This window comes from Myxine glutinosa, chromosome 4 (assembly GCF_964187855.1).
Source record: "Myxine glutinosa chromosome 4, kmMyxGlut1.1, whole genome shotgun sequence".
NCBI lineage: Eukaryota > Metazoa > Chordata > Myxini > Myxiniformes > Myxinidae > Myxine > Myxine glutinosa.
The window spans coordinates 206762560-206783231 of NC_136264.1; the positions used below are offsets into that span (position 1 = coordinate 206762560).

The 20672-nt window shown below is 38.4% G+C and overlaps 1 protein-coding gene across 3 annotated transcripts in view; it reads right to left on the reverse strand.

Moving 5' to 3' along the window:
* The window catches only part of LOC137425659 (bridge-like lipid transfer protein family member 2), a 193457-nt gene that overhangs the window by 77364 nt on the left and 95421 nt on the right, over positions 1-20672 (reverse strand). The window lies entirely within an intron of this gene.

A 20672-nucleotide genomic window follows, 5' to 3' on the forward strand; every position in this document is an offset into this window, starting at 1 on the left:
AGCCTGAACAGGAAGAGGAGATGAGAGAAACCCATTCAGGGCCACACGTTGACTACGACCAGAGAGGAAGTCCGCCAGCCATGCGTGGAGATTTCCATGGATACCAAAGGAGGAGAGTTTGGTGAGCAGAGCAGGGTGCCAGACCGTATCGAAGGCACGTGAAATGTCAAGGGAGACAGCTCTAATTTCCTGTTTGGCGTTGAGGACCTCCATCCATTGTTGAGAAAGCAGAAGCAGCATGTCCAGAGTAGAGTGACCAGGTCTGAAACCAAATTGATGATCAGAGATCAAGCCATTGGAGAAGAGGAAAGATTTCATATCTGAAGCAATGATGGATTCCATGACTTTGCTGATAATTGGGAGAAGGCTGATTGGTCTGTAGTTGCTGGGATCTGTTTTTGCACCTTTTTTGTGCAAAGCGGTGATGTTGGCTGATTTCCAAGCAGATGGCAGATGACCTTAAGCAAAAGAGAGGGTGAAGAGAACAGAAAGAGGGAGTGAAAGAGCAGAAGAACATGATTTTAGGACCCGTGGGCTGATGCCGTCAGGACCAGTTGCAGAATCAGAGTCGAGGGTTGACAGAAACTTTTCCACCTTGTCAGGAGGAAAGGACACAGAGTCCAGGAGCAGCTGGGTACGACTGGGTACGGTGGGTACAGAGAGGGATGGGTTTGGGACACAAGATTTAGAGGCAAACACAGAGTTGAGGCATTCAGCTTTTTCACGTGCGGAGTCAGCCGTTAAGCCGTTTGAGGTGAGGGAGGGGATGGAGGGGGAACAAACACCAGAAACAGATTTGACCAGACGCCACCAGGATTTGGAAGAGGGAGACAGATAAGAGAGTTCGGTCTTGAGAACGGTGAGATATTGTTTCCTGGCTCTCCTGAGGGTGGACACACACTTGTTTCGGGCTTTGTGAAAGGAAATGAGATTTCCTTCCGTTGGATTTGCTTTCCAGGAGACGAAAGCAAGTTGTTTCAGGGCAACAGCCTCACCACAAGATTCCGTGTACCATGGACGGGAGGAAGGGTATGACAACTGAAGACGAGATGGGATAAATCTGTGCATGAGAGAGAGCAATTTACTTTGAAAGAATTCCCAGGATGAGTTGATGTCAGAGGCGGTAAAGATGGGAGACCAGTCCAGATGATTGATGGCTGCTTGAAGACCGTGCCAGTTGGCCTGAGTGAAATGCCAGACTCATCGACGCTGAGGAGGCTCTCTGAGAATGGTCAGAGATATGTCCACTTTGACAAGCACATGATCAGATGAGCCGATTGGAGCAGAAGAAGAGCAGCAGACATTTTCAGGGAAGTTTGTCATAACCAAATCCAGAAGAGAAGATGCTCCGTTGACTGAGATCCGGGTCGGGAAATTGACAGATTGTGTCAGTCCCAGTGAGTCGCAGAAGTCCTTTGCTGAAGAGCCGTGGCTGGTGAGAGAGGTACCCACACCCAGCCAACTGGCATGGTGACAATTGAAATCACCACATATGAGGAAGAGAGAGTTGGGATGGGTAGATAGAAGTTGGTCCATATTATCAGACAGTGAGATGTAGATGGAGTCATCGCTGTTTGGTGGAAGGTACAACACACATATGAACAAAAGGTGGGAGCGAAGGGGAAGCCGTAGCCAAAGGTATTCCTGGGGGTGAGGTGGAGAGAGGGCAGTGGAGGGTGAGTGAGGAAGAGAGTTTTTTATAAAGATAGCAACCCCACCTCCAGGACGAGGCTCAGGTCTATCATACCGGAGGAGGGAGTAACCTGGGAGAGATACCAAGGCATCAGAGACATCATGAAGGAGGAAAGTTTCTGTTAAGCAGATCACATCTGGTTTGTCAGAAGCAACCTGTATGGAGAGATCAGTCAAGTTTGAGCGAAGGCCCCGGATGTTTGAGGTCCATACCGTTAATGAAGAGGAAGGGGGAGCATCGGGTCCAGGACAGGGGGGGGAGGGGTAGGGTAAGATGTGGAAGAGGAGGAAGAGGTAGGGAGAGCTGTTGAAGGTGTGTCAGAGATTTCAGAGATTTCAGAATAGCTTGGAGAAAGGGAAGAATGGGGCGGTCAAAAGGTTTGATGGAGATTGGGTGAGGCACAGTGAGGTGTTATTTGAGGAGGGGGAAGAGTGAGGCAGAAGGTTGGGGGAGATGAAGGTGAAAGTTGGAAGGGGGAAGAAGCAGGGAGGATGCTTTGAGGAGGAGGGGTGAGAGGGGAGTCTAGGAGGGGAGGAGCGAGGGAGAGTCTCGGAGGGGAGGGGTGTGGGGGGAGTTTAGGAGGGAGGGGAGGGAAGGGGCAAGGGGGGAGATTTGAAAGGGATGGGTGATGGGGAGGATTTGGAGGGGAGGGGTGAGATTGGATTTTGAAAAGTGTACGATTCATGGGAAACGAACATTTTTTGCAAAATGAGTTTGAGACCTTCGAGTCAAAAATACGTTTGAGGACACTGGAGGAGGGGTGGAGTTCTGGATAGTTTAGGGAATGTAGAAAGGAGGAACTGTAAGAGATGGTATTATATATATTTTTTGGAATGAATAGATTTGGTGAGCAAGACGAAAGCATCCTTTTGTAGGAAAAGAAGAAAAGGGTGTTATAATATATGAGAGAAAATAGTTGTTCAGGGGAGAGATTATACATTTCTAACCACATGATCGCGAACGAAGAACGAACGAACAAAAAGAACAACAAATAAACGAATAAGACCTGGGAAGGAAATATTTTTTTGGGTTTTTTTTTTTTTTTTGTGAGTAGAGATATTAAGCAAGGAGGTATGGGGTGAACGACTGGGACGAAACAGAGAACGAAAATAATTTCAGCGCATTCGACGAATCACTGAGAGAAAAACAAAACCACAAGGTCGGAGACGGTACGGTAGCCGAAGCCTACGAGTACTAGGCCGCAGAATACTCGATACGCATTAACCGACGATTGTGTATACATGTATGAAAAATTAGCACTGAAAATTTTCCAAAAAGATACGCAATAGGTACAGACACCGAAAGATAGATACAGTCTCGACAAAATCACAATTGAGAAATATCACTTAGCTTCGAAAGCGTGAGCGCATGGAACAGCTTCGAAAAGACGTGACCTCGCCGTGATCTCGCGAGATCTCGCGAGATCATTAAAGGAGATCATACGATTATCTTGATCGGTTATCCTAAAATTTACTCTGCATATGGTTTTTCCTGACAGTTAAATAGACAAGATTTTTTGGTTCCATATTGAATTTATAACCAATCGGTGTTGAGTATGCGCTGAATGAAAATATTGTATTTGTTCTTATTCCATCGTTATAAGCACCATCAATCAAATCACAATGAATTAATACCGAATTTATACCGGAGGATATTTGAATGACATTATCACTGTAAAACGTCCCGTTAGTTTCAATCTTTTTTGAAGAGAAACCCAATAGCTCTCTGAACGAATTTTCAATCATGAAATCAACTTTATAATTATTTTTAAGTTTAATAGTTGATTTTGAAGTGTGTTTTTGAATATCTATTACAATATTTTTTGGTTCATCACCTTTTTCTTTCATAAGGCGAGAGACTTCTGAAGATATTTGAGAAATCTCGTAAGCTCCGGGTGAAACGGTTATAGTTTTATATCCACTTCCTGGATTATAACTAAACTTGTTGTTTTTCTCTGTGATATTAAAAAGGGTATTGTAAGTCTCCATTGACAACAAAGAAGCCTCATATGAGACAAGGGGGTCAAGTTGTAGTGGGTAAGGGAATGAAGTTGTGTAATCACTCGTTGTGAAATTAAAACGAAGAATTGTGCTTCTCATCTTATTTAATATCTAATAAAATATCTTTGTATTGACATTTATTAATTATTTTCATATTCATCAACTGATCTAAAATGGCTGAGGATTCATTAAAACAATTGTTGTTTCCAGCCTTCTTACTACCGAACAACAATAATAGCCTATTAACTAATTGTGATGGGTCATTTGGAAGAAAACTAACACCCGAACCAAGCTTACTTAAAGCATCAATAATATGTTTCTCCTTCTCATTCTTCTTCCTTTTACCAGCAACAGAAACTCCATAATCAAGTGCATTTAGCAACTCAATATACTCTCTGTCTTCCTCTCTTTCCATATCAAGTGGTTCATCAAAATATTTTGAACCACTGAATCCGGAGTTTGTTAGAAGAAACATTAATCTTGGAGTTAATTCAACATTTGGTTGAGCAGAACTTAAGAACACCAATTTATCATTAAATATCAATAACTTTTCTTTCACAAGATAGAGCTGTGCTGGTTCTCCTGTTGGAATGAGACCAGCTCTGGTTTTTGAATCCGCTGAATATTCATTGTTTTGTCGAGCTTCCACAACATAATTAGGGGGTTGATTTACCTCCTCCAGTTTCCGAAATAATCCTTCATCATCATATTCTAATTCTCCAAGTTCTTGCTCTGTCATTTGACTAAAATCTTTGAGCATTTGAAGTTTTTTCGGAGTAAATTCTACCGTGGGAACTGTAGGTGAAATCGTTTGTTGAGTTTTCAAAAGTGGTTTAAAAAATTTCTCTTGTTTTCTTTCAAAGGCTTCTTCACCAGTTAGTTTCTGTCTCCGTTTCTTCTTTATCTCTTCCTGTTGCTTTACAACTTTTGAAACCAACTCTTGATGTTCTTTAAACTTTCTTGCTCTTTCTTCGGTATTCATCTTCTGTATTTATTTATTGAAAAATATCATTTAATGAATTGTAAAGGTTAAAGGGAAAATTTTCCTTTTCTTCGTCATTATAGTAAATGTGTTGAAATAAATCCTTTTCTTTAAATATTTCATCAAATTCTTCATTGGTATTAATACGAGTTGTTATTTCTTCTTCAATAATACTTGTATCTCTGCTTTTCATACGTTTACGTTGAGTCTCCTCATCGATATCAAAACCGAATGATAAAATCTTAACTCCATCACCACGCAAATGTTTAATAATTTGTCTCATTCCTTCAGGATTAGTTTCTCAAATCCCAAGACCATTAGATTTTACTTTATTTAACTCTCTTACAATGTGAATATTTTGTAGAACCAAGAGAGACCTCCTCAAATATTTGACCTTTGTTCCTCAATCGCATATGTTCCTCCATTGAAATGTAGTAATAATCTTTCCCTTCTACTTCTCCTGGTCGCATTGCTCTGGTTGTAGTACCTACAAAACGAATCATCGGGTGTTTTAAAAAAAAACTTGCAATCTTTTCATTTTTACTATTCAAGAGTTTAGATTTATGAAAGTTCTTTCCTGAAGCAGATTTACCCACAAGATTAATAATAATTGTTGTCATTTATGTGTGTAAAATATCAGTTAGTATCTCATCTTGTTTCACAACAATATATTTATATTTTTCAATCATGTCTTTCATATAATTTTCAAATTCTTTTTTACTACATAACGTAGAGCAATTATCTCTCCAAAAATTATTTACATCTATTGAATTTAATTTAAATAAAATAAAAGTATTAGCATTGTTTCTTATTGAGCGCCGAGAGAGTTGAAAATATGACTGACTAAGATAAATACAATTACAAGAAGAATGTCTCCCTCTTGTATAGTAGCTATCCATTACTGTTTGGTTTCTCTCATTAACACAATCATCAAAGATGACGAGGTTCTTTTTTGATTTATCTAAATCTTGAGGTGAAGGTATATCATCCGTATTATCACTGAGAATACAAGTTATGGGTTTTGGTTTCGATTTTGATTTCTGTGTATCACAAAATAATTGTATTATATCTTCAATATTATAATCATTTAGTTTGTTTTGAAGTTTAAATAAACCGATAATGTCTTCCTTTTTAAGACCTGCATTAAAACCCTGTGAGAGTAGTTGATACTCGGGTTGAAAACTTGACTTTGTAAAAATTATTAAATTATCATAATCTAAAAAATTAGGACCAAGGAGCATCTTTAAAAGTAAACAGGTTTTTCCACATCTGCTTGAACCAACTATTAGACATCTCAATGAATTTGAAATTTTTTATGGTTATTAAATTTTATCTTATTTTCCCAAACGGGTAAAAAATCATTCATTTATATATTTGGAAAACAAGTCATCTAACTTTTTTTGAGCTATTTTAGAAACTCTATATTTTATCCTGAGTTCGGGTTTAATTTCAAAATAATTCATTATTTTATTTATATAGTATCTTGTATTAACATTTCCATTAAAATTATTTTGAATAATAAATATCATTAAACCCTTATACATTTCCTCAATACAAATAGTCTCTTCCCTTGAAAGAAATGGTGTATTATCATCACAATACTTAACATTCATCTCTCTTATTAATCTTGTAAAGTAATTCATTTTTGGTTCTAATTTAAAAGAGTTATATATTTTTTATTTTTTTTTATTATCATTAATTAAAATTAAATCACAGAAAATACATTGTTTATATGAACCCTCATTATTAAGCCCTATTCTATCACAAGCCAGACAATTCTCTAATTTATCATATGGAGAGTCTGGAAATTCTAAATATCCTTCAGAACTCATCATATTTATATGGTAAATTTTTACTTAAACTAAACGCAAGTTTATTCATTAATAAATACAATGTTTCAAAGCACAAAAGACAAATTTCAATCAATCTCTACTTCGGTGAAAGATATAGAAAAATATGTCAAAGATGTTAAATTGAACAAAGATAAATATGGAAATTTTTGGGTAAAACCAGTTATGGAAAATAACATGAGCCCCTCTATTTCATTTAAAGGAAGAGCTCTAACTATACCTGGAAAGACATCCATTAAAGTAAATCTAACAAAAGTTTCTCCTCTACTCCTGGCAATTTATTCAAAGCTTGAAAAAGTGATCGATCGCGATACTTTGAAAAAGAATGATAAGACCATCAACAATACTCGTGGAGAAATTTGTATTTACTTTAATAATCCAAAGGGTGTAGATCTAAGTAAAATGAATGATGTTAATATTTCTGGTGAAATGTCATTTCATTCTATGATAGTTAGAGATTATTTAAAGATAACTTTTGATATTAAAAATGTAGAGATTGAATCTGTTAATGAAAGAAAGTATATGGATATTGATGGGAATATTTTTCCTGCTAATTAAATATGAGTCTTTACAGCAGTGAAGATTTTACTATTTTATTGAACTCGGACGATCGTGATGATAGTATTTCATTGAACTCGGACGATGGTGATGATAGTATTTCATTGAACTCAGATGATAGTTATGATGCTAATAGTTTGTGCTCAAATGATAGTTATGAGAGTAGCTTTATTGATGACTGAGTATGATTCTGAGTATTCATGTGATAGTTATGACTCAGATGATTCTGAGTGAAAAAGTGTTTTAGTTTAAGTATAGTTTCATATATAAAAAGCCTGTAAAAAGGCACTTTCTTCTATAAGTGTTTTACTTTAAGCACAGTTTCATCTTTAAAAAGCCTCTAAAAAGGTGTTTTACTTTAAGTATAATTTTGCTATATAAATATGATCAAAGCAACGTATTGCGACGTTTGTGAACAAGAATATAAACAATACAAAATACACCTTAAAACTAACAAACACACATTTAATCTACTTCACCTACTAGCTCCTATTCAGAAGGAAACAAAACACTGTTCTGTCTGTCATAAAAAATATCCTCAAGAAAGGCTTCGAAATACATCTTAAAACAAATCTACATTTATCAAATTTTATCACAACTAAAAACTCTGATGGCGCATTCAAAGGACATATTAAAATAAGAGTCTTTAACTTCAAACCTCCTGAACCAGAGTCTATAGTTGATGCTGTAGAAATAGTTAAACCTGCTGTTCAAACGTTGATTGAAAAAACACTAAAATAAATGAAACCACTTAAATTTTATATGGGAGTAAAATTAGAAATGACAAAGGACGAAGGAGTTATAGATACACCATACATGAGAACTGAGCCACACTTTATATCTTCATATCAAGATTTTAAAACATCAGGAGTCTATGATGAACTTATTAAACAAGAGCAAGATGTGGATAATTCAATCGTAGGAAGTGGATTCAATATAGGAAAAATTATTTACATAGACATTCATATTCTTAAATCAGATCCTCTAAAAGCTTCTTCTTACATTGATTTACCCAGTGTTATCAAAAATAGAAAAGCAGTTATCAATATCAAAAATAAAGACAATAAATGTTTTCTCTGGTCTATTCTAGCACACTTACATCCTCCACATTTTCATGATGAAAGAGTATCTCATTATAAAAAATATGAGAATACATTAAATACGAAAGACCTAAAGTTTCCTATGGCTTTAAGTATAAAACCACCTTTAGAGGCCATTAGAGGCTATGGCTTTAAATGATATTCCTAAATTTGAAAAGATGAATAATTTATCAGTTAATGTTTATGGTCTAACAGAAACAAACAACATTCAGGTTTAAAAGCTTTCTGACAATTGTAAACAAACTCATATTAATCTTCTATATTTTAATTCAGAGGAAAATTCACATTATACATACATCAAAGATATTGCTAAATTAATAAAACCACAAGTATGTAAAAGAACAAATAAAATATATATTTGTTTGCGTTGTCTTAACTTCTTCCATACACAAGAAAGATTAGATAAACATTCAAATTATTGTGGTGAACATAAATCAACGGTAATCAATATGCCTAAAGAAGGCTCAAAGATCACATTCAAAGATGAAAAGAAAAAGATCAAACATCCATTTGTTATATATGCTGATTTTGAAAGTATTCTAGAAAAAATAGATACTGCTTCTCCAGATCCAAAAGAATCATACACAAATAAATACCAAAAAGATACTCCTTGCGGTTTTTGTTATTATATCAAATCATCCGTTGGTGATAAATAAAACAAGTTAGAGGAGTATAGAGGCTCAAATACCCCAGAGGAGTTTGTGAAACGACTAGAAAAAGACTGTGTTCGATTCACCAAGATAATGAGAGAAACCAATAAACCAATGTCCTTGACGAGTGAACAGAAAAGGGAATTTAGAAAAAACAATGTTTGTCATATTTGTGAGGAAAAAATTGGTGAAGGTCTAAAGGTTAGAGATCATTGTCATCTCACTGGTAAATATAGAGGTCCGGCTCATCAAAGTTGTAATATTAATTATAAACTCCCCTCTTTCATTCCTGTCTTTCTTCATAACAACGCTCATTATGATACGCATCTATTTATTAATGAACTTTCAAAGACATCTGGACACATTTCAGCAATTCCTAACACGGATCAGAAATACATTTCATTCACAAAAACCATTCACACATCTCCTATTACTCATATCAGATTTCTTGATACATTTAAATTCATGGCAAGTCCATTGGCTAACTTGGTTCAAAATCTAAAAGAGTTTCCATGTCTTTCAGAGTATTTTTCAGATAAAGATTTTCTAACACAAAAGGGAATTTACCCCTATGACTATATGGACTCATTTGAGAGATTCAATGAAACACAACTTCCTTCAAAAGAAAATTTCTATAACAAATTAAACAACAGTCATATATCTGATAAAGATTATGTACACGCACAAAATGTTTGGGAAAAATATAACATCAAGAATCTTGGCGAGTATCACGATTTGTATCTCAAAACTGATGTGCTTTTATTGGCCGATGTATTTGAAGCCTTTCGATCTGTTTGTCGCACTGGATATGGATTGGATCCCGCTCACTACTACACAGCACCTGGATTGGCTTGGAGCGCGATGTTGAAAATGACAAAACAAGCTTTGGATTTGATAACCGATGTCGATATGCTTTTGATGATTGAAAAGGCAAAAAGAGGTGGAATTTCACAAGTCTGCTCGAGTAGATATGCAAAAGCAAATAACAAATATCTTCCAAATTATGATTCAACGAAAAAGAGTTCTTACTTGATGTACTATGACGTGAACAACCTGTATGGCTGGGCAATGTCTCAGGCTCTTCCTTATGGAAAACTTAGATGGGTAAAGGAAAAAGACTACAAAAAGGTTTTACAAGATGTATGTATCTCTACACAAAAAGAATTGGATGATTCAAAGGTTGGTTATTATTTTGAGGTCGATTTAAAATATCCTGAAGAACTTCATATCAAACATAAAGATCTTCCATTTGCTTGTGAGAAAGAAAGTCCAAAGAAAGAATGGTTGAGTGATTTCCAACGATCGTTTGATATAGGTGAATCAACAGAAAAATTACTTACTACATTATATAACAAGAAATATTATGTTCTACACCAAAGAAATTTGCGACAATATTTATCAAAAGGTCTAAGAGTAGAGAAGATCCACAGGGTTCTAAAGTTCAATCAAAGTCATTGGCTAAAGGAGTACATTGATTTGAATACACAAAGAAGAACAGAGTCAAAAACAGATTTTGAGAAAGACTTTTATAAATTGATGAATAATGCGGTCTTTGGTAAGACCATGGAGAACGTGAGGAAAAGACAAAATATCAGACTAGCAACATCCTGGGAACAAGCATCAAAATTAATTAATAGACCGAGTTTTACTCGAGCTGAGGTCTTTACTGAGAACTTTTGTGCGATCCATTTGATTAAAGAGAGTATTGAAATGGACAAACCTATTTATATTGGAACATCAATTCTTGATTTATCAGTCATTAATGTATGATTACTTTTATAATAACTTGAGGAAGAAATATCAAAATGATGTTAATCTACTTTATATGGATACAGATAGTTTTATTTTGAAAATTAATACTGATGATGTTTATTCAGACATGAAAGAGGACATTAATATGTATGATACAAGTAATTACAGTCCAGAGAGTGAGTTGTTCTCTTCTAAAAATAAAAAGGTGATTGGAAAGTTCAAGGATGAATTAGGAGGATATGTTATGAGTGAATTTGTGGGATTGAGGTCAAAGGCTTATGCTTATAAATACATTGTGAATAACGTTGAAAAGACTGATAAGAAGTTAAAAGGTGTAAAGAAAAATGTTATTAAAGAAACAATAAACTTTAAGGATTATTATAACTGTTTAACAGCAAAGAAAGAAGAGTTTAGAAAGATTAATGGAATAAGAAGTTATAAACATCAATTATATACAGAAGAGATAAATAAGAAAGCATTAGGAGCTTTTGATGATATATAAAAAAAATATATAACCACCTTTAGAGGCCATTTTTCCCCGCAAAGCGGGGGTTGGCCTTTTTCGGGAACCGTGGTTGTTGTTGTTTTTCGGTCCCCTTTTTGAAGCAATGTTTTACGGCCGGATGCCCTTCCTGACGCCAACCCTTTTTGCCGCCTTTAACGACAAGCAGGGAATTACCAGTGAGCTGGTACTCAATTAGCCGACCTCGGAAGGATGACAGGCTGAGTCAATCCCCCTGGCGTTAATTCAGCGATCGACCGGGATTCGAACCCAGGATCCTAGGATCCTAAGCCGGCACCCTAGCCGCTAGCCCAACACCAGGATGATAAGAGGTTTATTTTAGAAAATGGAATTGATAGTCTCCCTTATGGTTATATAAGTATATAAGTGATAAGTCAAAAAGGGGGTTAGGGATTTTAACGGGCTACCGCCGCCTTTTTTTACTATTGTATAAATGATAGAACCAAGTATCAACCAGACTAAAGAGTGGAGGGGTAATCAACCTTGGTATATAAATGGAAAACATAATGAATGTGAAAAATATCAAATAAGACTTATTGAAAAGGCAACTGGTAAAAAAGTTCACAAAACAAATAAGAGAATTAATTTAAATACCGGTGAGTTGGGCAAAAAAGATGGAAATATTTTTGAGTACACAGAAAACTTTGATGGTTGTCAGGAAAATATATACTTTAATTTTAAAATGGTGTGTGGCACAGGAGGCGCTCAGACAAGAACATTAAGGGAGGTTAATCATTTTATCTTAGCTCAGTTAAAATATCTTGATAAAGAACCAAACTCAAACATATACTTTGTTAATGTATTAGATGGTGAAGAGAGTTGTAGGAGAATTAAATTATTTCCTACGCATAAACAAATATTTGTAGGATCATTGTTTCAGTGGTCTACTAAACAACAATGATCATTGATAGTAAGAGTAAAAGGCCCATAAGACCAAGGGGGGCAGGAATAGAGGTGTTTATGGGAAATGAAGAAAAGTGATGGTGAGAGGAAAATTTACATGTAAGTGAATGGAGATTTGGAGGTTCAATGAAGGATTGGTTCCAAGCTGTTAGTGTTCAGCCTGGTACATCAAGATGGGTTTACCATTCAGCCCGAGCTCAATTAAAATATCTTCATTATGTATTAACCCAAGTAGATTAATTGGCTCATAAGGCCAATAAGTTCATGGTTCAAAAGGCCAAAAGGCTCATAGAGTCTTTTGGATTAATAGGGGTGTTTTCCAAAAGTGGGAAAAGACAGGGGGGTAAACGACATTAGATAGGGATTTCCCATGTTAAATGGGTTTGTCCCAGGAACAACATTTATCATCTACTCATATACATATACATATATACAATAACATATATACATATACATATTGTCGTGTCGCCGATAATTAAGATAATGGGCGGCAGATAGCCGGACAGTTTTAACTCCGAGGCGGTCAAGCCAAAAATTGGCGGTCAGTCTGTCGTGCACGGGCAAACGAAACCAGGGTGCTTACCTGCACGGACGAAAGCCATGGGGTTTATTCCTCGAACCCACAAACACAGAAACGAGACAAAGAAAATCAACAATACGGCAATGAAAAATGCCACAATAAGAAATTTAATGAAATAAAGGTAAGACAATAAAATTAATGCTGAGGTAAAACTATAAATCTAACTCGTGGGACCCTCCACGATGACACAAATACGGACAAGGGGAAAGAGAAAAGAAAAATAAATGTTCTCAGTCGGCCGACACTCAGTTCCGGCCTTAACGAGGACTTTTGGATGATTGGTGGTCGTTGACCGGGTCCGGTCGGTCGGCGAAAGGACCGAGTGTTGATGCGTCCACAATGGCGCCGGTCAACCACGGGGCACCCGAGCCGCAAAGTGGCAGCAAGACGTTCTCCTCTCTCACTCTTCGCCAGAAAGCGCAGCGCGGCCACAGCTCCCCTGAAGAGCACCACAGATCAACCACACCTCCATCCACGTTTATTCCAAGTGGCGCAAAGGCTCCAAAATTCTTTCCACCAGTGGCCACAGGCACGAAGCAGCCATCCGCCGGCACAACCAGGACAAGAGATTCTTCTTCTCCACCAGCCCGAGCTGCTTGGTATATCGCTACTTACTTAAATAAAAAAATAAAAAGATAAATTGTATTTATCGAAATTTGACCTTTTGTCCCAGCCCTAAATGATACTGCTCTTGCCTTGTGGTGATCATATCTACCAAGTTTGGTGAATTTCTGCACAACCGTTTAGGAGGAGATAGCTTGACTGACGGACGGACGGACAGACAGACGGACGGCGTCGGTTACAATATCCCCCGTTTTTTTAAATCAAAAAGAGTAGGGATAAATATCACATACTTGGCTTATTTATTGCTGATTGGCATTGTGCTGCATTTAAGCCTCTTGCTTGTAATTATCCTTAATCATTTGTCGGAGTTACACACATGCCGTAATATTCAACAACAGATAAATTAAAGGGAAACAAAAGTCACATTTCAATTTATTGAGCATTAAGAATACAAGATCTGATTATTGTTTCATTTCATGGTGCATTTTTTCATATCAACATGTGAAGTGAAAATTCACCAATGATCAGATCTATTAAAGTAGTTGAAGGTTTATGTGGACTGTTTATTGCAGAAAATAAAAACAGTGTTTATTTTCCACCAACTCCTCAAGGTATTCCTCTGCTACACATACATGGTTGTTCCATCGATGCAGCCGAGTCTTGATGCTATCTGTGTATAAATTGATGGGATGCACACCCAGATATTGCAGGATGTGCTGTGACATTTTAAACATTCATTCTTCAGGTGGTCCAGAAATAAGAAAATCACAAGTCTGGACTCTTCTGGGGGATTAACTTTAGTACTTCCAAAACCAGGTCTGCCAGAGTACCCAGGTCCTATGAGGTCTTGTAATTTAGAGGTGCATTGGTATCCATGTTGACTACTAACCTTTTTGAATCTCAAAAGAGAATGAACCGTTTCTACTCTTCCAAACCTCACATCCAATTCTACCATTTCACACCTCATAATCCTGTGATTCTCAAACACGACGCCACCAACAAAACGGGTGATGGGTCACAAGGGATCATTTTTGAGATATCTGCATTTCCTAAATCTGAAAAAGGTTTAAAATGATACCAGGTATCTGATGATGACAATGTGTGTGGTTTTCAATCATTGGGTGATATGTTGGGAGTTCAACTGAGAAATTGAACGAGAGACAAAATAAATTTGCTCAATCCTCTGCAAACTCACCTTAGCAACAAGATATTATAATTTAGGTTTCTCTGAAAATTGACAAATTGATAGATTGTATTTCTTTGGAACCAAAGTTTATTTGCTCTGCCTTTTGATATTTGTTCACACAAAGTTTCTGCCAAACATTTTTGGAAAAGCTTGTGTCAATCTATATATTAGTCATCGTGCAAAAACCATTGGATGTAGATATTTTTGGCTCAGTTCTTTGCAATTTTCCTAGAACAAGTCATTTTAAACATTACATTGTTATTTGGATGACTAAAGGTGAAATCAATGGCGAAGGTTTGTGTGAACTGCAATCATTAATGGATCTTTTAAATGGTGCTTTGGCATAAACCATTTATTTTTGGTGTTTCCTTTACCAGTGTACCGGCATCAATTACTAGCAGGCATTGCCGGAGCTGTTCTAATCCTGTTGGTATTTTGAAAAAAAAAAATTTGTTTTTCTATTTTTTTGTGTGGACCTAAAACACTTCCTTACACCCACTATGGAGTGGGGTTGGAAATCATTTAATGCAGTATTACCTTTCACACAGGTACAAAGGCTTAGTTAGGTACTTATACAATGATAAAAAATTCCAACTTTCTTTTTCAAAATGTTCAAAAACCTTTTTTGCCAACAACACTCCTCGGCTTCCTTACACCCACTATGGAGTGGGGTTGGAAATCATTTAATGCAGTTTTACCTTTCACACAGCTACAAAGGCTTAGTTAGGTACTTATACAATGATAAAAAATTCCAACTTTCTTTTTCAAAATGTTCAAAAACCTTTTTTGCCAACAACACTCCTCGGCACTGACTGATGAACCTCTGAAAGTTTGATGAAGATCTGTTTAGCCATCTCTGAGAAGAAGGGCAACATAGACAGACAAACATCTCTCTGTTCCATTGAGAATTTTTTTTAAATTGAAAGAACTGCTCCATTTGCCAGACCAGTGTAATCAATTCCAGATTAGCAGATAGTGATGCAGTTGTAGCATCATTATGGGTGAGATGGGCATATTGTATGACATACTTTGTAATGTAGTATCCAGCCTTCTGTAAAAGAAAACAAGCGTTACGCCTAGGTCCCCCGTCGGTGAAGTGATGTGAGTTGACAAAGTGGAAGACGCAGAAAACATGCTATGATATGATATTTCGCTCACAAGGTTCAGACATACATGGAGGCGGCCATCTTGGATTTTGACGTGGCGACCCAATTTTAAATGGCGTTATTCCTTATGCCTAGATACACCCACACACCGGATTAGAAGTTGGTACTTCGCTTATTTTTCAAGATATTTCGCTCACAATGTTCAGACATATATATGATGGCGGCCATCTTGGATTTTGACGTGGCGACCCAATTTCAACAGCTTTCTTCCTTATGCCGAGATACACCCACACACCAAATTAGAAGTTGGTACTTCTTTTATTTTTCAAGATATTCATCTCACAAGGTTCAGACATACATGGCGGCGGCCATCTTGGATTTTGACGTAGCGACCCAATTTTAAACAGCGTCCTTCCTTGTGCCTAGATACACCCACATGCCAGATTATAAGTTGGTACTTCGCTTATTTTTCGCGATATTTCGCTCACAAGGTTCAGACATATATATGGTGGCGGCCATCTTGTATTTTGACGTGGCGACCCAATTTTCAATAGCGCTCTTCCCTATGCCGAGATACACCCCACACACCAAATTAGACGTTGGTACTTCACTTATTTTTCAAGATATTCATCTCACAAGGTTCAGACATACATGGCGGCGGCCATCTTGGATTTTGACGTGGCGACCCAATTTTCAATAGCGTTCTTCCTTATGCCTAGATACACCCACACACCAGATTAGAAGTTGTTACTTCGCTTATTTTTCAAGATATTCATCTCACAAGGTTCAGACAAACATGGCATCAGACATACATGGCGGCAGCCATCTTGGATTTTGACGTGGGTTGCACCCACACACCAAATTTGAATGCGGTCTTTCGCTCACGCACGCACGCATGCCCGCACGCAAACACGCACGCACACACGCACGCACGGACGGATGGATGGACGGACGGACACACGGACGGAGGGGAAAGCCATAGTCCCCCTTTTGCTACGCTGTGCGACGGGGGACAAAAAGAAGAGAGATTTCTCAGAGTAACGGAGAGATAGTTTATATTGACGAGGAAGACTGGGCCCAAAACAGTGCTTTGGGGAATTCTACCTCCCAGTGGGAGAGGAGTAGAGAGGAGTAGAGAGGAAGGATTCCTCAACATCAACATGTTGGCTGAATATGTGGAAGAAGTCAGAAAGCAACAGACTTAACAAGCAGAGGAGGATGCCAGACTTTGTCAACTGCCTGGGAGGTGGTCCTGACCTCTTTTTAGACATTTTGTTGGGAGAGAATCAGCACGATTTCCAAAGTTGAGCGAATGGGATAGAATCCAATGTGATGGTTAGAGATGGTCCGATGGTCAGAGATTAAATCGTTTGAAAAAAAGGTAATATGACATTGGCATAAAAGATGGATTCCATGACTTAGTGACCAAAGTTGAAAGAGAGCAGACAGAAAAGCAAGAGCAGCAGAGCAACAATTTGAGAATACAGGCATCAGCACCATCTGGATTCAGCACCGATACAGGACATAACTTTCTCCACCATCTTTATTGAAAAAGACAGAGTCAAGTTGGCGATGACTATGGGAGGGTATGGTGGACACAAAACATAATGGGTCAGACACATGAGATTTGCTCTGTCTCAATAATTTGTGGTAAGGCCGTTTGAGCTGAGGGACTGGATGCAGGTACCACCAGGGTGATGACACCAAAGATGGACTTGACATGGCACCACCAAGACAATGAGGAAGAAGAATGGTTGACGTGTTAGCAACTAATGTTAGCAACGTGCAACTAATGTAACGTGTTAGCTAGGGTGATGTGATAGACACTGCGTCAATAGCGGTAAACTTCCGGAATTGATTTTTTAAATACGACTTTTAAAATTTTAATTTTATTTTAATTTAATCATATCCCGTACTTGAACACTGTAGAACACAAATCACCTTTTTACTGCTTCCAAATACCTCCAGTGTTGCAGTACTTGGAGTTGTTAAATAAGGTGGTGTATAAGACTGCTTCACTGGCGCAAACATCCGGAATTTTTTTTAACGATCTTTAAAATCATTCTTTTATTTCAATTCTATTATACACTTCAACACTGTAAGGTAATGTGTTCTATTAACCATATAGTTTAAATCTGTGTTTATTTCCCTTTAATCCAAACCAGATTCATTTTTGCTAACCGTCAAAGATTGTTACTTTTCCCGATAAAGTATCAACCACTTCCTTATCCTAACTTGAATAAACGGCCTCACCACAACATTCCCCAGAGTGATTCAACATCGAACAAGTCACACAACACGCCCTTACAAAGACTATAGTTCATAGACTATAGTTCACAACAAGCCCTTACAAAGACTATACAGTCCGTATCAAAAAAAAAGGTAATCCGGATTCAAGGGGTCAATATGCAAAGGTTATTTATTTTGACAATTTACATGTGGTTTACTAATTAAGAGGAGATTCTCAGCTTTCCATTGATACCTTCCATGCATCATTGCTGTCACACATGACCGAGTACATGTTCATTGAAAATGACAAGTTCAAATTGCATTTTTACAAGTTTGGCTAATCGATGTAAGTCAGGATAATTGCTGCAAAATGAACGTCAGATGTGAACTTTTCTCAGGAATGATTGGCCTTTATGCACCCACACCTTCAACATGTCCACCTCCCCTTTCAACACAAAGCTCACAGCGGCGGAGCATGCGCTGAACTGCTCGTCACACCATAGCCGGGTCATTTCGCAAAGCATCCACTTCATGTCGAATATTGCCCTTCTATTCGTCAAGATCACGGGGAGGAGTTACGAACACCTTGTTCTTTAAATGTCCCCAAAGGAAATAATCACATGGTGTGAGGTCAGGTGATCTTGGCGGCCATTCCACTGCATGGTTGAGGGCGATGACTCGGTCTCCAAAGAGTTCCCTCAGTCGATCTCGGACAGCGATAAGATGATGTGCTGGGGCACCGTCTTGGGCCCACCAGAGATATCTGAAGACACCACGAACCTGTCGCTCAAAGTTCTCCTCCAGCTGCAGTAAAACTTCATCATTGATCAATGATCATCTGCAGATACCTGTTACCATTGACATTCCTTTGAAAGAAAAATGGTCGGATCACCTGACCACTTCCACAAAGTCCCAACCAAACAGTCCACTTTTGTCGATTCATGTTGTTGTCAAAATTAAATTCCGGGGGTTGTCCTGTCGGTGCAAGAAAATTATGGGTATTGACCTTGCCGTCCATGGCGAAAGCAGCTTCGTCGCCGATAACGAGATGTGAATCCGATATGGATGTTGGTGGAGGTCGAGTCTCGTGATTCGGTTGAATGTTGCCGAAGGCAATCCCGTCCCATTTCATCTTGCGCTGGTATCCCTAGGATGCTCCAAAACTTGCCGCCTTACTGCTGCAATGTTCATTTCCGACAGACCAGTGCGCCTCCTACCAGAATTCCCCTTGTTGCGGTTGAGGCTAATGCCATGCTCTTGGTATTTTCTAACATTCGCCCAGATGGTTTTGGCTGCTGGAGGCTCCCGTTCTGGGAAACGTTCCCTGAATGCATCACGAGTTTGCTGCAAACTTCCAGTTTGGTGAAAGGTTGTAACCACGAAGGTCCGCTGTTCAGTCGTAAGTTGAACCATCTTTTCAATGACTCAGACTGTCTCTAAACCCATACACTGTAGGCCCATCTTAAATACCCATCTTAAGCAAAGGATGACGCAACAGACGATTACCAGACCAGCTTAACAATTTTACATAAACAACTTGGCAGTCGACAAGTAATGCGTCCATTTAAAACTGTCTTGCACCGATTAGCCAAACTTGAAAAAATGCGATTTGAACTTGTCATTTTCAATGAACATGTACTCGGTCATGTGTGACAGCAATGATGCATGAAAGGCATCAATGGAAAGCTGAGGATCTCCTCATAATTGGTAAACCACATGTAAATTGTCAAACGAAATAACCGTTGCATATTAACCCCTTGAATTCGGATTACCTTTTATTTGATATGCACTGTAGTTCATCTGCATCAGGGGAAAACTTAGGGAAATAAATGTTCTCAAGCAGATATCACCGTGGTATTGCTAACAGCCATGAGAAAGAAAGGGAAGTGACGTTTTGGACGTGAGCCCATGTTCAAAGGTTAGGACATCTGTGTCAATATTTGATTGAGAAAATGTATTGATCTAAAACGTCACCTGCATTCCTTTTCTCCACTAAAGTACTGTTTCTGGAATTATCTGCTGCTCTCATTCAGGTGAGGCTACTCTCAATTCGCGAATGAAGGTGATCACAATCAACTGTTTTTGATGAGTATTTTACACCGTAGCATCATTGCACATTGGACAGTACCCTATACATGTTAAATCTGTACAAAGGATAGTAAGAGCTGTTTAGATTGGGTGCAAGGAAGAGTGGATAGGATGTCGCAGAGAATTAATACAGGCTAATGTGGGTTTTGACAGCTTAGACTCTCGTGATATGAGAATGGTATGATATTGTTGAGGTTCTGAGAAAGTGTAAATATTGATTAATAAAGGTTAAAGGTTTGCCCCCATAGTTAGTCCACATGCAACACGTCGGCCACCTTAGAACATAAGTTATGTCATAGTATGTGTGAGAGTAGGCCATTTCCATTAGTGATACCTGCGTTGTGTAAAATAAATAAGAGTAGGTCCCATTCATTTTGCGGCCCACCCTCCAAATCTATCTCGTTGGGCAGCATCCAGTCTGCGCCCCATTTTTACTATTGCCCTCGCATTAGGATGCTCAAACCAGCCAAATGCCACGAGGTAGGCCTGAAAAGGGGGAGGAGCGCGAGGTCGGGGTGTGGCCACGTCAAGCAGACGTCAAGGGCGGAGCTGGTAAGAGCCAACGACCAACCAGGGCTCGGGCGACATGGCCTGATAGGGCGTGGTAAAGGCGTGGCTATATAACCGCGCTCACAAAGCCCTTCCAGAGGACTTACGCAACAGCGCTCGTGCAAGAGGACTATTGGGAGAGGCGCTTTTGTCTAAAGGACTCGTTGAGGATTGCCTGTGTAAATAACTCGCTGGGGAAAGGTCTCCTTGAGAATTGGCTTTGAAGGACTATCGGAAGCGGCGCATTGCGGAGGACTTGTGGGAGAGGCGCTTCGGCATTGAACTGCATTGGGAGCGCGAACAGCGCCGGTACTTCTATTACGTACGCGGCTGAGCCGCGAAGTGACCGCCTAGCCCAG